The sequence below is a fragment of the Lithobates pipiens genome, unplaced genomic scaffold, assembly GCF_037356315.1.
Source record: "Lithobates pipiens isolate NorthernLeopardFrog02 unplaced genomic scaffold, aLitPip1_a1.2 Scaffold_27, whole genome shotgun sequence".
NCBI classification, from domain to species: domain Eukaryota; kingdom Metazoa; phylum Chordata; class Amphibia; order Anura; family Ranidae; genus Lithobates; species Lithobates pipiens.
This window is the reverse complement of record NW_027507788.1, coordinates 76,388,790-76,404,231: the sequence shown is the minus strand read 5'-3', so window position 1 is coordinate 76,404,231 and position 15,442 is coordinate 76,388,790. Positions and strand designations below refer to the sequence as shown.

Below are 15,442 nucleotides of genomic sequence, written 5' to 3'. Positions count from 1 at the left end.
GTCTTTGGCATGTTGCGGCTCAACGCGGCCAGCTGCCGAAAAAAAGGACAAGTGTGTCCAATGGCCCATAGCCACGTGCTGATGAGTATGCACCGTGTCCATGACCAGCACTGTTGCCTCTAGACACAGAGCCTGCTTGTTGGCCTTCCAGACATACTAATGGCCTGCACGGAGATGTAGCTGCACAAAGCTGGGACGTATATGCTGATATACTGCAGCTAGCAGAATCAACTGCCTGCTTGTAGTATTATTAGTATGAGAACACCAGCAATTGGGGTAGCTTTAAGTGCACACTGCGCAGAGGACACAGTACACCAACTGTAATCACTTCAGCTGCCTGCGGTAAAGGATCAGAAGAACACCAGCAATTGGGGTAGCTTTAGGTGCAGATGACACAATACACCAACTGTAATTACTGCAGCTGCCTGCCTGTGGTATAGGATCAGAAGAACACCAGCAATTGGGGTAGCTTTAGGTGCACACTGTGCAGATGACACAATACACCAACTAATTACTGCAGCTGCCTGCCTGTGGTATAGCATCAGAAGGACAGCAGCAATTGGGGTAGCTTTAGGTGCACACTGTGCAGAGAACACAGTACACCAACTGTAATTACTGCAGCTGCCTGCAGTATAGGATCAGAATAACACTGGCAATTGGGGTAGCTTTAGGTGCACACTGTGTAGATGACACAATACACCAACTGTACACCAACACTATCTCATCTACCTTAAACCGCCCTCGGGAACTTTTCAAAATAGTCGCTAAATCAATGAACCCTACCCGGTTAGAGCCCTCAGGAAACAAAACTCAAGAATTCTGCAATGAGTTATCAGACTTTTTCATGAACAAAATCGAAAACATCGGGAAGACAATTCACCAGAAAAAAACAACCAACCTCCTTCAACCAAAGCAAAAAGAAGATACAGACATCACAAAAGCACTGAATTTTTCTCTGACACCAATCTCCACCGACACCACTAAAAACATCATCAAAAGCCTCCGAGACAGCACATCACCAATCTACATCATTCCCACAAAACTCCTGAAAGAATGTTCTGAAATCTTGGCACCTACCATAACACACTTGATAAATCAGTCATTCAAAGGCCGCGTACACATGTGGCGGACTGTCTGGCCAACTAAGTCCGTCAGACAATCCGACAGACAGTCTGTCATACTTTCGAATGAACGGACTTGCCCACACACGGCACTTTTTGAGCGGACTAATACGGCGGACTAAGTCCGCCATACAATCCGCCCTACTTTTGAAATGAACGGACTCGCCCACACACGCGGAGGAAAGTCCGCTCATTTCGAGCGCGTCTCCAGGTAGGCGGGCCCGCGAAGCAGACGTCGCTGACCCCGCCGCCTGGAATGGACTTAAAGGGGAACCCAACGCCGAAAAAAATCGGCGTGGGGGTCCCCCCAAGTCCACAACAGACCCTTGTCCGAGCACGCTACCCGGCCGGCCAGGAAAGGGGGGCGAGCGAGCGCCCCCCCTCCTGAGCCGTACCAGGCCGCGTGCCCTCAACATGGGGGGTGCCTTGGGGAAGGGGGGGCCGCGCGGCCCCCCCACCCCAAAGCACCTTGTCCCCATGTTGATGAGGACAAGGGCCTCTTCCCGACAACCCTGGCCGTTGGTTGTCGGGGTCTGCGGGCGGGGGGGCTTATCGTAATCCGGGAGCCCCCTTTAATAAGGGGGCCCCCGGATACCGGCCCCCCACCCTATGTGAATGAGTATGGGGTACAATGTACCCCTACCCATTCACCTGTAAAATAAAAGTACCAAAAAAAAAAAAACACAACACACGAGATAAAATATTTTATTGCACAGCTCCGGGGGTCTTCCCGCCGGACTCCTCCGCTATCTTCTTGTAGCTCTTTTGCTAGCGGAGGAGTCCGGCTTTCTTCCCCGCCGCCGGCCTCTTCTCCCGACTTCGGGGGTCTTGTCCCCCTCTTCGGTTCTTCTGCCAGGCCACCGCGCCTTCTTATAGCTCTTTTACAGGCGGTGGCCCGGTCTTCTGTCGCCGCCGTCGCCTTCCGTTCTTCAAACAAAAAACCAAAAAAAAAAAAAAAAACAGGTTAATGCCAACAAAAAAAAAAGAAGCCTATGACACCTGGTATTCCCAGGTGGTCTCCCATCCAGGTACTAACCAGACCCAACAAGCCTTCAAGATCAGACGAGATTGCCTAAGGCCACATCACCCTGAAAGCGCCTGATCTCGGAGGCTAAGCAGGGTTGGGCCTGGTTAGTACCTGGATGGAAGACCACCTGGGAATACTAGGTGCTGAAGGCCTCTTTTTTTTTTTGACCTGTGTTTTTTGGCTTGTTTCCCATGGTGACCATCCTGGGTGGGAGACTGCCTGGGAATACCAGACACCGTAGGCTTCTATTTTTTTCGCTGGTTTCCCAAGGTGACCGACCATCCTGGCGTTTGTCAAGAGGGTTGAGGGTGCCCAAAGAGATTGCCTATGGCCGCATCACCCTGAAAGCGCCCGATCTTGTCTGATCTTGCAGGCTAAGCACAGTCGGGCCTGGTTAATACCTGGATGGGAGACTGCCTGGGAATACCAGGTGCAGTAGGCATCTTTTTTTTGTTGGCGTTGACCAGTTTTTTTCCGTTGTTTCCCAAGGTCAACATCTTGGCGTTTGTCAAGAGGGTTGAGGGTGCCCAAAGAGATTGCCTACGGCCACATCACCCTGAAAGTGCCCAATCTCATCTGATCTCGGAGGCTAAGCAGGTTTGGACCTGGATGGGAGACCACCTGGGAATTCCAGGTGCCGTAGGCTTCTTTTTTTGTTGGCGTTGACCTGTTTTTTTCGCTTGTTTCACATGGTGACCATCTTGGTGTTTGTCAAGAGGGTTGAGGGTGCCTAAAGACTTTTCCTATGGTCACATCACCCTGAAAGCATCCGATCTCATCTGATCTCGGAGGCTAAGCAGGGTCGGTCCTGGTTAGTACCTGGATGGGAGACCTCTTGGGAATACCAGGTGCCGTAGGCTTCTTTTTTTTTGTTGGTGTTGATCTGTGTTTTTTTCGCTTGTTTCCTATGGTGACTGTCTTGGCATTTGTCAAGGGGGTGGAGCGTGCTAAAGAGATCGCCTACATTCACATCACCATGAAAGCGCCCGTTCTTGTCTGATCTTGGAGGCTGAGCAGGGTGGGGCATGGTTAGTTCCTGGATGGGAGACCGCCTGGGAACACTAGGTGCTGTAGGCCTCTTTTTTTTTGTTGGCGTTGACCTGTTTTTTTTCGCTTGTTTCCAAAGGTGACCATCTTAACGTTTGTCAAGAGAGTTGAGGGTGCCCCAAGAGATTACCTAAGGCCACATCACCCTGAAAGCGCCCGATCTCCTCTGAACTCGGAAGCTAAGCAGGGTCGGGCCTGGTTAGTACCTGGATGGGAAACTGCATGGGAATACCAGGTACTGTAGGCTTCATTTTTTTTTGTTGGCGTTGACCTTTTTTTTTTTTCTGCTTGCTTCCAAAGGTGACCATCTTAGCGTTTGTCAAGAGGGTTGAGGGTACGTAAAAGATTTCCTACGGCCACATCACCCTGAAAGCACCCGATCTCGTCTGATCTTGGAGGCTAAGCAGGGTTGGGCCTGGTTAGTAGGTGGATGGGAGACTGCCTGGGAATACCGGATACCATAGGCTTCTTTTTTTTTTTTTTTACGTTGACCTGTTTTTTTTCGCTTGTTTCCCAAAGTGACCATCTTGGCGTTTGTCAAGAGGTTTGAGGATTCCCAAAGAGATTGCCTACCTCCACATCACCCTGAAAGTGCCCAATCTCATTTGATCTGGGAGGCGCATGTTCTCGGAGGCTAAGAAGGGTTGAGCCGGGTTAGTACCTGGATGGGAGATCGCTTGGGAATACTAGGTGTTGTACGCTTCTTTTTTTTTTTTGGCGTTGACCTGTTTTTTTCCGCTTGCTTCACAAGGTGACCATCTTGGCGTTTGTCAAGAGGGTTGAGGGTGCACAAGAAATTGCCAATGGCCACATCACCCTGAAAGTGGCTGATCTCAGAGGATAAGCAGGGTCGGGCTTGGTTAGTACCTGGATGGGAGACTACCAGGGAATACCAGGTGCCATAGGCTTCTTTTTTTTTGTTGGCATTGACCTTTTTATTTCGCCTCTCCCCCAAGGTGACCATCTTGGCGTTTTGTCAAGAGGGTTGAGGGTACCTAAAGAGGTACTCTGAAAGCGCCAGTTCACGTCTGGTCTCGGAGGCTGAGCAGAGTCGGGCCTGGTCAGCACCTGGATGGGAGACTGCCAGGGAATACCAGGTGCCATAGGATTCTTTTATTTTTTGTTGCCGTTGATCTGTTTTTTTTTTTTTTTTGCTTGTTTCCCAAGGTGACCATCCTGGCATTTGTCAAGAGGGTTGAGGGTACCCAAAGAGATTGCCTATGACCACATTACCCTGAAATCGTCCGTTCTCGGAGGCTAAGCAGGGTCCGGCCTGGTTTGTAGGTGGATGGGAGGCTGCCTGGGAATACCAGGTGCTGTAGGCTTCTTTTTTTTTTGTTGGAGTTGACCTGTTTTTTTCCGCTTGTTTCGAAAGGTGTCTATCTTGTCGTTTGCCAAGAGGGTTGAGGGCGCCCAGAGAGATTGCCTACGGCCACATCACCCTGAAATCGCCTGATCACGGAGGCTATGCAGGGTCTGGCCTGGTTTGTAGGTGGATGGGAGACTGCCTGGGAATACCAGGTGATGTAGGCTTCTTTTTTTTTTTTGGCGTTGACCTGTTTATCGCTTTTTTTCCCAATGTGATCATCTTGGCATTTGTCAAGAGGGTTGAGGGTGCCCAAAGAGATTGCCTACCTCCACATCACCCTGAAAGCACCTAATCTCGGAGGCTAAGCAGGGTCGAGCCTGGTTAGTACCTGGATGGGAGACTGCCTGGAAATTCCAGGTGCCGTAGACTTCTTTTTATTTTGATGACGTTGACCTGTTTTTTTTCACTTGTTTCGGAAGGTGACCATCTTGGTGTTTGTCTCGAGGGTTGAGGGTGCCCAATGAGATTGCCTATGGTCAAATCACCCTGAAAGCATCCTATCTCGTCTGATCTTGGAGACCAGGGGGGGTCGGGCCTAGTTAGTACCTGGATGGGAGACCGCCTGGGAATACAAAGTGCCGTATGCTTTTTTTTTTTTTTTTTTTTTTGGCATTGACCTGTTTTTTTTTCGCTTGTTTCCCAAGGTGAACATCTTGGCGTTTGTCAAGAGGGTTGAGGGTGCCCAAACAGGTTGCCTACAGCCACATCACCCTGAAAGCATCCTATCTCATCTGATCTTGGAGGCCAGGAGGGTCGGGCCTAGTTAGTACCTGGATGGGAGACCGCCTGGGAATACTAAGTGCCGTAGGCTTCTTTTATTTTTGTTGACATTGAACTGTTTTTTTTCGCTAGTTTCCCATGGTGACCATCTTGGCATTTGTCAAGAGGGTTGAGAGTGCCCAAAGAAATTGTCTACGACCACATCACTCTGAAAGCACCAGATCTTGTCTGATCTTGCAGGCTAAGCACAGTCGGGCCTGGTTAATACCTGGATGGGAGACTGCCTGGGAATACCAGGTGCAGTAGGCATCTTTTTTTTGTTGGCATTGACCAGTTTTTTTCCGTTGTTTCCCAAGGTGACCATCTTGGTGTTTGTCAAGAGGGTTGAGGGTGCCCAATGAGATTGCCTACAGCCACATCACCCTGAAAGCACCAGATCTCGTCAGATCTCGGAGGCAAAGCAGGGTCTGGCCTGGTTAGTACCTGGATGATAGAACGCCTGGGAGACCGCCTGGGAATACCAGGTGCTGTAGGCTTCATTTTTTTTTTGGGCATTGACTTGTTTTTTTCCCTTGTTTCCCAAGGTGAGCATCTTGGCGTTTGTCAAGAGGATTGAGGTTGCCCAATGAGATTGCCTACAGCCACATCACCCTGAAAGCGTCCAATCTCGTTTGATCTTGGAGGCTAAGCAGGGTCAGGCCTGGTTAGTAACTGGATGGGATTCCACCTGGGAATCCCTGGTGCCATAAGCTTCTTTTTTTCTGTTGGCATTGACCTGTTTTTTTTCCGCTTGTTTCCCAAGTTGCCTATCTTGCCATTTGTCAAGAAGGTTGAGGGTGTCCAAATAGATTGCCTATGGCCACATCACCCTGAAAGCCACCGATCTCAGAGACTAAGCAGTCTCGTCTTATCTCAGTCTTAGCACGGTCGGGCCTGGTTAGAACCTGGATGGAAGACCGCCTGGAAATACCAGGTGCCGTAAGCTTCTTTATTTTATGTTGGCGTTTACCTGTGTCTTTTTGCTTGTTTCCCATGGTGACCATCTTACCGCCAGGTGTCTTCTTCTGTGGTGGATCGACAGACTACAACTAGTCCCCCAACTAGAAACCCTCATGAGGCGTTATTACCCCCCGAATGAGGTCTCTACCCCTCACAGTGTATGCATACACAAGCGTTTCTGTTGTACGCCCATAAACTGCGTCGCCAGATTAAGCCGTACAGAAAATAGGATTTTTAAAGCAGCTTACATGTAAAATCCTTTTCTTTGATTTACATCAGGAGACACAGAGCCGTAGTACTTACTACGTGGGTTCTATTGGCTTATCAGGTGCTGGAAACTGGTACGCCCCTTAAGGCGTGAACTTTCCCCATATAACCCCTCCCAATACTTTTGTAGCCAAGCAATCAAAGTGTACAAGGAGAAGAAGGGAGGGTCCTCTGTGTCTCCTGATGTACATCAAAGAAAAGGATTTTACAGGTAAGCTGCTTTAAAAATCCTATTTTCTTTTCTTGCATCAGGGGACACAGAGCCATAGTACTTACTACGTGGGATGTCCCATAGCAATGGCAACTGAAGGGGGGGGGGCACAACAAAAAAGGAAGTCAGGGGACTTATACTGCAGCCTGCAGTACGCTGCGCCCAAAGGCAGAATCCTGACCCTTAACATCGTTTTGATAAAATCTAGTAAATGTATGAACTGAAGACCATGTTGCGGCTTTACAGATCTGAGCCGCAGAGGCCTGATGATGCACCATTCAGGAGGTACTAATTGCCCTGGTAGAGTGTGCCTTAATATGAAAAGGAGGAATCTTCCTCTTTAAACCATAAGCCTGCACAATGACTTGACAAATCCACTTGGCAATAGTGGATCTAGATGCTGCCTGTCCTCTCTTTGGACCATCCGGCAGAATAAACAAAATATCTGTCTTACGAACCCGAGCGGTCGCCTTTAAATACACTCTGACCGCCCTTACTACATCAAGGGACTTTAGCAACCTCTCTTCCCTAGATTGAGGCTCTGGGAAGAATGAAGGAAGAACAATATCTTGGTTTAAGTGAAATCCTGTCACTACCTTTGGCAGAAATTCAGGATGAGGGCGTAAAACCACCTTGTCCTTATGCATAATCAGATATGGCTCCTTACAAGATAGAGCCACTAGTTCAGACACTCTTCTGGCAGAAGAAATAGCAACCAGAAATACTATCTTTCTGGTCAACAGAACCAACGGAATCTCCCATAAAGGTTCAAAGGGCTGCTTTTGTAAAGCTGACAGGACCAAGTTCAAATCCCAAGGATTTAGGGGTGTCTTGATCGGAGGACTGATCCATGTTACCCCCTGCACAAAGCTACGCACTAAAGAGTGAGAAGCTAAAGGCTGCTGAAAGAACACTGACAAGGCCAGATTCATCTCTAATCCCATCTGTAGCAATTCAAGAATTCTACCTATAACATATTTCCTGGGGTGCCAACCCCTGGATCCGCACCAGGCAACATATCTATAGTATAGTTGATGATCCTGGAAGCTGGCTTCCTGGCATTAATCAAGGTAGATATGACTGAAGAAGATAACCCACGACCCCTTAGGCTGTGGGTCTCAATAGCCAGACCGTCAAATTTAGCATCTGTAAGGTAGGATGGAATACCGGACCCTGCGAAAGAAGGTCCGACCGTGATGGCCAGAGAACTCCTACTACCATCCTTATGATCTCAGTGAACCAAGGCCTTCTGGACCACGCTGGGGCCATGAGAATCACCTCCCTTATTCCTTGTTCCTGCCTGATCCTGCGAAGAAGACGCGGAAGTAGCCAGGCATGTACTGGCCATTGGGACTACCGGGAGTTTCCCGGTGGGCCGATGGCTCAGTGGGCTGCTTTGAGTGACAGCCTGTCAAAGTAATGGCTCCAACAGGATCACAGGAGGCCCCATTATACTCTCCTGTTCCACCCCCACGTTGTCCCCCTCTGTCCTCCACCCTCACTGTGTCCTCCACCCCCCACTGTGTCCTCCATCCCCACTATGTCCTCCACCCCACACTGTGTCCCCCTGTGTCCTCCACCCCCCCATGTCCTCCACCACCCACTGTGTCCAACTGTGTCCTCCACCCCCCCCACAATGTCCCCCTGTGTCCTCCACCACCCACGCTGTCCCTCTGTGTCCTCCACCCCACTCCCCAACAGTATATATATATATATATATATATATATATATATATATATATATATATATATATATATACTGTTTTTGTGCGTGTTTGCAAAAATAAAGTGGCCCGGTCTGGATGAAGTCCAGGGCCAAATTTTTGTCCCAGTCCAGCCCTGGAAGTAGCAGAACTGGAGGAAATGCATAGATCAGAGAAAACTGATCCCATGGGTAGACTAATGCATCTGTTCCACAAGCTAGCGGATCCCTTGTCCTTGACACGTAGCTGTCGACTTTGTTGTTGAATCTGGATGCGAACAGGTCCATGTCTGGAGTACCCCATCACTGACATATTGCAAGAAAGATGTCGAGGTGAAGAGACCACTCTCCTGGAAACAGTTGTTGGCGGCTCAAGTAGTCCGCCTGCCAATTCTCTATCCTGGGAATGAACACTGCCGTTAGGCAAGGAACATTTAGTTCTGCCCAAGACAAAATGTGATTCACCTCTCTCTGGGCTGCACGACTCCTCGTGCCCCCCTGGTGATTGATGTAAACCACAGCCGTGGCGTTGTCGGACTGAATCCTGACAGGACATCCCTTGAAGGAGGCCACCATCTTCCCCAATAATCTCATGCACAACCGAATTGAAGGCTTTTTCTTTTCCTTGATGAAATGAATTAGTTCTACAAAAGGAACTGATTCTCTTTGGAGGTAGAAATACCTTTCCCTGCCTGGTATCTATGATTAGTCCCAGGTACTGTACTCTCCTTGATGGCCTCAAGGATGACTTTTCTAGGTTGAGAACCCAGCCTAGAGATTCCAGGTAGTTTACGGTTGTCACAAAACCGTGGTCTAACCCGGAAACCGAATGATCTACTAAGAGTAGGTCATCCAAATAGGCTAGGACCATTATGCCCTGAACCCTTAATCTGGCTAAAGCAGGAGCCAGAATCTTTGAGAATACTCGAGGAGCTGTGGCTAGACCGAATGGCAGGGCCACAAACTGAAAGTGATGGTCTTCTACTTCGAAGCGTAGAAACCTCTGGTGAGCAGGAAATATTGACGATATCGATTGAAGCCAAAAATTCTCCTCCTTGGAGGATGGCTACCCTCGTCGCAGGGCTTTATCAGAGATAAAAAAAAAAAACAATCTTGGCCCTTCACCGTAGGCTCCGAGACCTTGAAAGTAAACCTTCAGGAACAGGGGTACACTCGGGTAATCCCGCAATCCTGGACCTGCGAGTAAACTTTTTTTGGCACTGCCAGTAAACTTTTATTGGCCTTACTACCAAACTACTGGATCCCAGGGCCCAGCTTAAAAGCATTCACAAGCAAAACCTTGTTTCTTCGGATGACGAGGCACGGGTACCGTTCATTTAGTCCATTACGGAGCCATCAGAACAGATCCGGTCAGGATGGCTGGCTCGCATCAAAGGATTACTGCCCGTGTAGCTCAGTACACACATCCTTACATGTGCCCAACACCTTAGACACTGGCGAAAAAAACTGAGGACTCCCAGTAGTGGGAGGAGTTATATGGGGGAAGTTCACGCTTTAATGGGCGTCCAGCACCTGATAAGCCAATATAACCCCTAACTTCTACGGCTCTGTGTCCCCTGATGTAAGAAAAGAAAACACAATTACGCCCACTTACTCTACAGAACAACATGGCTTCTCTCTGTACCTAGATATTACAACAAATAATATGGATGCCTCCTCTCTACCCAAAACTGTATTACAGTATAATAATTAGAAAAAACTGAAATTAAAATTTAAAACACTCTTTTAAACACCAATGTTTTCCCATTGTCCTTCCAAGCACAAATCTCATTGCTCACCTTTCAGAAGACCAAGCTTTTCCCGCCAACTTCCTGTTGCATGCCCAGCTCTTCAAACTGGTTTATTTACATATCAATGTTACAGGGGAGGGTTAACCTAGTGTCATATGCAGGATATACAATACAAGCCTAAAAAAAACAATGAATTGCTGAGAAACTCCCATACATTTGTAAAATAGAAATAACACACCGCTGTGTACAAAAACTCATAGTTAAAGCTAGCTTCACTATCCATTGAAACCCTGTGCAAAGCAGAGATTTCAATCAAAACCAAAATTCAATACAGAAAACGCAATAGCTTTAGTTAAAAATATGTAAAATGTCCAAAAATAGAATTCACTTAAAAAGGAAATGGTGCCTAGAGAGAAGGTGACAGCCCAGACCACATAGCTACACACACAAATGAATTGGAGCTTCCACTCTGGGATAATTTACAAGCTGAAAAGCACAACATCCTTAAAACTGCACATCTTAAAATGGCCGCCGACCATGACCTCATGGTGATTACAACAAAAGCCAGGCCACTACAAAATGGCACATTTTCCCCCACCAAAACCAAAATCCAATACAAAAATCGCCACTCTTATACTGAAAAGTTGATAAAAAACACAGCTAACCTACAGTAGCTTACATTCACTTAAAGGAAAACAGAAATAATGCCTATAAACAAGGTGGTGACTCATGTCACATGGTTTCACACACAAGGTAATGGTGTCTGCACCTTCCCCTATAGGAAGACTCACAGGTCCTCAAAATGGCCACCGACCCTAGTCACATGGCAGACTACAAAAGAATATGGCAGACGAATGCAGTTGTTTTTCCCACCAAAAATCAACATTTCTTCACTTAGCTACACAAACTTCTCCCCCCAAAATTACACATTTGAGATACCAAATGAACATTTAACACATAGACAAACACTTTAGGCTAACTCACATATAAAAGTGTTAGCTTCATGAAAAAGCACAACTTAAAACATACACTTCTTTTCTCAACCTAAAATTCATATACTCACTGTGGCATCAGCTTCCATAACATTAGGGTGCCCTTCCCTCAGGGCATAGCCCGTTCAAAAATTTTCCTATTGTAACAACCATGCATTCCCCTCCTCCACTGAAACTCATGGTAGCTAGCAGGCATTTTCTCAAATCAAAACTTTCAATCACACAACACAATGTACGCTGCATCAAATAGTCCCAATTCATACATTTCTCATTCAGTTACTTACACATACACTCAAGCTTGCAATTCCACATCACACACACACACACACACACACACACACACACACACACACACACACACACACAGGCATACGATCAAAATGCCAGCATTATTTCAAAAACACAAAACATTTGTTCTTTTGCAAAGCAGGACCTTCCCAGCACATCGGATCATGGACTTCCCCTGCTGATCCAATGTTTAAAGAGGCCCTGTTCACTTCTATTTTGGCCCGCCATCCCTGGGGTAGAATTTTGGCTGTATGCTATACACACCGCCACATCTATTGTGCTCATATAAGCACCTATTTCTGTCTTAATGATATAATACTTTACCTTTCAACCCACTCATCCAAATGAACAGACATGACCATCCTTCTTACATTCTCAGTTCCATCAGTCTAACTTCCCCTGCGGGTAGTCAGCCTATTTCTTTTATTTATACATAAACAGGAAGCCACAACCTGGAGGGATTGCCTCCAACAGCTAAACCCCTCCTACACAGTTTGTGACCTCAGAGGAAAATGAACAACACAGGATGTTAATGACCATATATGGACATGACACAGAATAAATGAATTTATACAATAACCAATGAATAATGACTACAATTCCGCTGATAGAAATCCTTAATTTACCCTGTTACAAGGAACAATGTATACCTGGATTATGCTACCTTCCTTGTGGATGGAAAGTTATCTGCAGATGCACGCTGTGAATCTCGACATGTGCTCATCAGACACAGCAGAGACAATGAGCGTACAAAAAATGTTTCCCTGGGGCTTTCTTAGCCTTGGTAGGGAAGGCTGCCTTCTTGTCTGCAGTATGATCTAGAACTTTTTCTACAGTTACATAGCTACATAGTTAGCAAGGTTGAATAAAGACACCAGTCCATCCAGTTCAACCTGAGTGAGTGTCTATAATTGCCCCTATCCCTGTACATCGCACACTCACATCAGTCCCTACCCTCAAGGAGCCCACAATTCAAGGTCCCCATTCATATACTAGGGTCAATTTTGGACGGAAGCCAATTAATCTACCTGCATGTCTTTGGAGTGTGGGAGGAAACCAGAGTATCTGGAGGAAACCCACGAAGGCACAGGGAGAACATGCAAACTCCAGGCAGGTAGTGTCGTGGTTGGGATTTGAACCAGCAACCCTTCTTACTGCTAAGCACTACACCATTGTCGACAAAACAAACAAAGATTTCACCGCTCCAAATCAAAACCACTGACAGGCTGCTAGCTTTTGAAAATGGGGTTCCAGGTGCAGGCTGATTGCATAAGCCAAATGTGTAGAAACAGAACGAAACTCTGGATAGCCGCACTCCGGATTGTGTAAAAATTAGATGCCTTTATTTCTTCAAAATGCAAGTGCAAAACTTCATTGAACAAAACGTCACAGCAAAAAGGGAACAAAAAAGGATTTTTGAATAAAATAGCTAACGCGTTTCACGCTACAAACAGCGCATTTTGAAGAAATAAAGGCATCTAATTTTTACACAATCCGGAGTGCGGCTATCCAGAGTTTCGTTCTGTTTCTACACACTACACCATTGTGCCGCCCCAATCCTGTCCAAACCATCTCCTTCAAATGGGATGCCACACAGCCTAACTTTTGAGGCCAGGTCGCCCAACCAGGATTTCAACCACAATGCCATAAGAGAGGAGTTTATAAGGGCAGTGGTCTTTGCCGATAGCTTGACCGACTTGGCAGAGGTGTCTGCCATATAGGCCGCTGCCGTATGCAGCATTGGGAGGGAATCCCAAATTTCCTTCTTGGAGGTCCCACTTTCCAAATGACCTTGTAATTGGTCCTGCCAGACCTCCAAATTACGAGCCACTATTGTTGTAGCCATGGCGAGTTTTAGGTTCACCATGGCTACTTTCCATGACCTTTTCAGCAGTACCTCCATCCTTTTGTCCATGGGTTCCCGAAGGATGCCCATGTCCTCAAAAGGTGAGGTCTGTTGATTTGGCGCACTGGGAAAAGGCTGCATCTACTTTGGGCACCTTGTTCCAAATACAGGTGGAATCCTCACTGAAAGGGAATCTCCTCTTCAAACTTTTGGGAAAAAACGATTTTTTTCTCTGGTTCCATCCACTTTTAATAGAGTCTGTCAGTGTGCTGTGTACCGGAAAAACCTTGGTTTGGTTTGGGTCTGGTACATTTGGTCATGCAAAGAAAAGGAGACTTGCTCTTTAATCTTGAGCGTCTTGTAGATCACCTCCAATAAGGCATCAACCTCCATGGGTGAGAGCCTGTATCTGGGTGAACTTGTCCCTTGGCTTGGAATATCTTTGGATGATGCCGCCTCACTTGTTTCATCCAAAGAATCTGATTCCTCCCCTCCTGATTCGTCACCCACCTCTGGGGCGGAAGCAAAGGGAACTGCGGCTGGTTATTTTGAGGTTTCCAGGTTTGCCAGCATTGTCTTAATGCCCTTCATTTCTTTCTAGACTCCAGAAATCAATTCCTTATAGGCCCCTGTTGCCTCTTTGTAAACCAATTTGTCTACACAGGGCTTACAAAGGGGCTTGTTCCACCCTTCCTTAATTTTGTTCATACAGAACGGACATTTCCTCTTCCCCCCTGACTTCTCCGGTTCTTTGAGCTGAGCCTGAGATTAAGGAAAGAAGGAGGACAATGGAAGGGAAGAAAAAATAAAGACAAGCTACCATTCAGCAAAACCATTTAGCAGATTATGGGTGTCCTTACCAACAATACAGTGCACCCCACCAGCCGTTAACGGGATTCACAGGACTCTTGTCTGTATTCCTTCTAAAAAGAGGAGGGGGGGCAAAAAAACAGGCTCTAAGAGTCCATTACACCCCCCCAGCCCCGTAGGTCTAAGGCACCCCTGTGTCCGCCTACCTGAGCTGGGTCGGCTCCACTGCCACTTGGATTGCCTGCATCCATACTCTGTGCACCTTGCACTGTAAGGTAGACTGTTCGCTTGGTCCCAAACTGGTGCAGCATTGTCCTGTGTGGCTGGTGCTTTTTAAATAAGGTGCCCTGGCTCCATTGTCCACGCTCGCCACGTGACCCGGAACCAGAAGTGGTCCGCCGGAAGTCCCCACCCTCCTCCTGCATTTCATAGGCTGGAACTCGAGGCCTATGCCCTGTGCCTGACCCATCGCCAGATCGTATCATCCAGCAGTCAGACGGGGCACACCAGCCCTCCCCGGGCTATCAGGGAGGAGGGCGTCGGCACCAGCTACATTTAACCTGGCCGGGGGACCCAGAATGCCTGCCACCCATGCCACCAGGAATGCAGACCTCCTTCCCCTTCCCCCATGGGCAGTCACAGTTTCAGGGGAAGGAGAGTTCCTTAGCTAGCCTCCTCCTCTGGTGGAGGAAACACAAATACTGAAGCAGAGGGATGGGAGCCACCCTTTAAAGATCTGCTAATGTTTCCTGCCTCCAGAGGTGGAGCCTATCTCTCTCTAGTGCTGTCCTGGACAGACTAGTAGAGAAATATAAAATCCATCCATGCCTAAAATGAGTTGGAAATGGGAACAGGAGTAATCAAATGTAAAAACTAAAAAATATAGAAAAACTAACAAAGTATATAATGCTGAAAAATATAAGTATGTTTGAATAGGAGCCCTGGTGATTCCAGAGGTCTTTTCTTAAAGTCTATTGCAAACAATTAAAATAGATGACCTAATATAATAACCAATCAATAATCAGTTAAAAAACATTTTGAATCGGTATCTATATTTAATACCATAGGCTAAAGTGATTGAAGTCTATATATCCACAGTGCCTCAATCTGTGACTCTCCAATGTCGGGAAATCCTTATTGTGCACCAACCTAAAATGGTTGGATACACTATGGTGTTTGAACCCTTTTTTTTATATTATCTATATGTTCTTCCACTCTCTTAGCCGTGACTCTGCCAACATATTGGAAATTGCACAGGCAGGTAGGTAACATATCTTGTGTCACGGGTGATG

General features: G+C 47.0%; 1 non-coding gene and 6 pseudogenes across 1 annotated transcript; all 7 read left to right on the top strand.

Moving 5' to 3' along the window:
- The first annotated feature begins 2,191 nt into the window (after positions 1-2,191).
- LOC143934737 (5S ribosomal RNA) lies at positions 2,192-2,300 on the top strand (annotated as a pseudogene).
- Positions 2,301-2,889: 589 nt separating this feature from the next.
- Positions 2,890-3,008, top strand: LOC143934639 (5S ribosomal RNA). Its single transcript, XR_013263320.1, has one exon. It is a non-coding gene; the product is annotated as a 5S ribosomal RNA (ribosomal RNA).
- A 315-nt stretch (positions 3,009-3,323) lies between these two features.
- On the top strand, positions 3,324-3,442 carry LOC143934729 (5S ribosomal RNA; annotated as a pseudogene).
- A 101-nt stretch (positions 3,443-3,543) lies between these two features.
- On the top strand, positions 3,544-3,662 carry LOC143934718 (5S ribosomal RNA; annotated as a pseudogene).
- A 1,595-nt stretch (positions 3,663-5,257) lies between these two features.
- LOC143934730 (5S ribosomal RNA) lies at positions 5,258-5,375 on the top strand (annotated as a pseudogene).
- A 314-nt stretch (positions 5,376-5,689) lies between these two features.
- LOC143934728 (5S ribosomal RNA) lies at positions 5,690-5,820 on the top strand (annotated as a pseudogene).
- A 97-nt stretch (positions 5,821-5,917) lies between these two features.
- On the top strand, positions 5,918-6,036 carry LOC143934734 (5S ribosomal RNA; annotated as a pseudogene).
- Positions 6,037-15,442: the final 9,406 nt, after the last annotated feature.